Genomic DNA, 4,300 nt, shown 5'->3' with positions numbered 1-4,300 from the left:
TTCAATTAAAAAAAAAGGTGGGTAAGTGGATGTCGCTCTGCTGTACAGTAGGTTAGAAAGTGGGTCACTGTATAATGGACAGTATTAAATTTGAATTCAATGATATAATATCACTGTATAAGAAAAACGATTCTGAGCGGAGACGGTATATCAGTCTATGTATTAGACATATATATACTTATCTATGGTATTAAAAAAAAATTGACCTATAATAGGTACCTATAATAAATTCCAAATTAATCATATCATAATATCTATTAGGTACTTATAAGTTATAACGCGTTATACATCAACAAAAAACCGTGGTAAAATCATAGATATATAATAGTATACTTTAGAAGTTTCAAGTACCCACGAATAATATTATACAATCACAACAAAATAACTTAAATAGTTATCCTAGGTTTTTAATATGTAATTTCGTCCAAATTTGTACTTAAAATGACTATAAAAATAAACTGTGTAAATGTATTTTTTAGATTTTTTGGTAACAGAATTAATTACTTACGTGGAATCTTGTTTTAAATTTTTAATTCTTAGATACAAAAATTGAACATTTTATAAATTTTTAACTACAAAATAATTTTTCAAATTAAGATTTGATAAATTTTGTCAAAATTTGATCTTTAAATGCTTATAAAAAAAAATTGTGCCTATGTATTTTTAATATTTTTCAACTGATATTGTAACAATATATCAGGAGCTTTGTATTAAATTTATACACTTTTTGGCCCAACAGATAAAACTTTATTGATATTTATAGAAAAAAAAAACTAAAAAAATTGAAAATTGACCATGTCTGTACACAGCTCAAAAAGAATCAAATTACTTTCAAAATTGTATGGTGTATAGGAAATGCTAATATAAACATTCAGTAAAAATTTCATGTATCTGCAGTTATTCGTTTTTGAATTACAACAAAATAAGGAAATCGCTACATGAGAAATCGAGTGAATATCCATTGTTGTAAAAATTTGAATTTCAAACGATCCTAAAAATTTAATTTGACTTCCTTATAGATATTTTTTGTTTGATAAAGGTAGACAATCTTATAAGGAATCTTGTATTACATTTTCATATCTTAGATTTAAAAAGAAAAATTTTTATGAATTTCTAACTCGAAATAATTTGCAAATTTTCGTGATTTTTCCATATTTTGTCATTTTTTGAACTTTAAATGTTTATAAAAAAAAACTGTGACTAACGATTTTTAATATTTTTCATCTGCCTTTGAAACAATATATTAGGAGCCTTCTATTAAATTTTCAAGCTTTTTTATCCAACAAATAAAATTTTATTGATATTTTTAGAAAAAAAACTAAAAAAAAAATGGAAAATGAAAATGTCCGTAAAGAGCTCAAAATAAATCAAAATATTTTGAAAATGTTATGGTGTATAGAAAATGCTAAGATAAACATTCAGTCAAAATTTCATATATCTACGGTCATTTGTTTTAAAGTTACACCAAAAACCAAAATTGATTTTCTCGAAAACAGATTTTGCGTAAAAATTCCCGTTTTTCCTTAATTTTTCTTTTGTTTTTCACGGCGCGTTTGAAAACTATTGGAAAAAATTTACTTTTGACCCCCCAAAGTACCAACTAGATTCACTTTCCTATCAGAAAAGGTACTGTTGAAGAAAATCCAAGCACTTTTACTGTCCTAAAACGTGATGACAGACACAAAAATAAAAAATAAAAAAAAAAAAAAAAAAAGGTGGGTAAGTGGATGTCGCTCTGCTGTACAGTAGGTTAGAAGTGGGTCACTGTATAATGGACAGTATTAAATTTGAATTCAATGATATAATATCACTGTATAAGAAAAACGATTCTGAGCGGAGACGGTATATCAGTCTATGTATTAGACATATAATATATACTTATCTATGGTATTAAAAAAAAATTGACCTATAATAGGTACTTATAATAAATTCCAAATTAATCATATCATAATATCTATTAGGTACTTATAAGTTATAACGCGTTATACATCAACAAAAAACCGTGGTACTATCATAGATATATAATAGTATACTTTAGAAGTTTCAAGTACCCACGAATAATATTATACAATCACAACAAAATAACTAAAATAGTTATCCTAGGTTTTTAATATGTAATTTCGTCCAAATTTGTACTTAAAATGACTATAAAAATAAACTGTGTAAATGTATTTTTTAAATTTTTTGGTAACAGAATTAATTACTTATGTGGAATCTTGTTTATAATTTTTAATTCGTAGATACAAAAATTGAACATTTTATACATTTTTAACTACAAAATAATTTTTCAAATTAAAATTTGATAAATTTTGTCAAAATTTGATATTTAAATGCTTATAAAAAAAAATTGTGCCTATGTTTTTTTAATATTTTTCAACTGATATTGTAACAATATATCAGGAGCTTTGTATTAAATTTATACACTTTTTGGCCCAACAGATAAAACTTTACCTATTGATATTTATAGAAAAAAAAACTAAAAAAATTGAAAACTGACCATGTCTGTACACAGCTCAAAAAGAATCAAATTATTTTCAAAATTTTATGGTGTATAGGAAATGCTAATATAAACATTCAGTAAAATTTTCATGTATCTGCAGTTATTCGTTTTTGAATTACAACAAAATAAGGAAATCGCTACATGAGAAATCGAGTGAATATCCAATGTTGTAAAAATTTGAATTTCAAACGATCATAAAAATTTAATTTGACTTTCTTATAGATATTTTTTGTTTGATAAAGGTAGATAATCTTATAAGGAATCTTGTATTACATTTTCATATCTTAGATTTAAAAAGAAAAATTTTTATGAATTTCTAACTCGAAATAATTTGCAAATTTTCGTGATTTTTCCATATTTTGTCATTTTTTGAACTTTAAATGCTTATAAAAAAAAACTGTGACTAACGATTTTTAATATTTTTCATCTGCCTTTGAAACAATATACTAGGAGCCTTCTATTAAATTTTCAAGCTTTTTTTATCCAACAAATAAAATTTTATTGATATTTTTAGAAAAAAAACTAAAAAAAAAATGAAAACTGACAATGTCCGTAAAGAGCTCAAAATAAATCAAAATATTTTGAAAATGTTATGGTGTATAGAAAATGCTAATATAAACATTCAGTCAAAATTTCATGTGTCTACGGTCATTTTTTAAAAGTTACACCAAAAATCAAATTCAATTTTCTCGAAAATCGATTTTGCGTAAAATTCCCGTTTTTCCTTATTTTTCTTTTGTTTTTACGGCGCTTTGAACTATGAAAATTTACTTTGACCCCCAAAGTACAACTAGATCACTTTCTATCAGAAAAGTACTGTGAAGAAAATCCAAACACTTTACTGTCTAAAAGTGATGACAGACACAAAATAAAAAAATAAAAAAAAGGTGGGTAAGTGGATGTCGCTCTGCTGTACAGTAGGTTAGAAGTGGGTCACTGTATAATGGACAGTATTAAATTTGAATTCAATGATATAATATCACTGTATAAGAAAAACGATTCTGAGCGGAGACGGTATATCAGTCTATGTATTAGACATATAATATATACTTATCTATGGTATTAAAAAAAAATTGACCTATAATAGGTACCTATAATAAATTCCAAATTAATCATATCATAATATCTATTAGGTACTTATAAGTTATAACGCGTTATACATCAACAAAAAACCGTGGTAAAATCATAGATATATAATAGTATACTTTAGAAGTTTCAAGTACCCACGAATAATATTATACAATCACAACAAAATAACTAAAATAGTTATCCTAGGTTTTTAATATGTAATTTCGTCCAAATTTGTACTTAAAATGACTATAAAAATAAACTGTGTAAATGTATTTTTTAGATTTTTTGGTAACAGAATTAATTACTTACGTGGAATCTTGTTTTAAATTTTTAATTCTTAGATACAAAAATTGAACATTTTATAAATTTTTAACTACAAAATAATTTTTCAAATTAAGATTTGATAAATTTTGTCAAAATTTGATCTTTAAATGCTTATAAAAAAAAATTGTGCCTATGTATTTTTAATATTTTTCAACTGATATTGTAACAATATATCAGGAGCTTTGTATTAAATTTATACACTTTTTGGCCCAACAGATAAAACTTTATTGATATTTATAGAAAAAAAAACTAAAAAAATTGAAAATTGACCATGTCTGTACACAGCTCAAAAAGAATCAAATTATTTTCAAAATTGTATGGTGTATAGGAAATGCTAATATAAACATTCAGTAAAAATTTCATGTATCTGCAGTTATTCGTTTTTGAATTACAACAAAATAAGGA

The sequence above is a fragment of the Acyrthosiphon pisum genome, unplaced genomic scaffold, assembly GCF_005508785.2.
Source record: "Acyrthosiphon pisum isolate AL4f unplaced genomic scaffold, pea_aphid_22Mar2018_4r6ur Scaffold_21021;HRSCAF=22813, whole genome shotgun sequence".
Taxonomy (NCBI): Eukaryota; Metazoa; Arthropoda; class Insecta; order Hemiptera; family Aphididae; genus Acyrthosiphon; species Acyrthosiphon pisum.
This window is presented reverse-complemented; position numbering follows the sequence as displayed.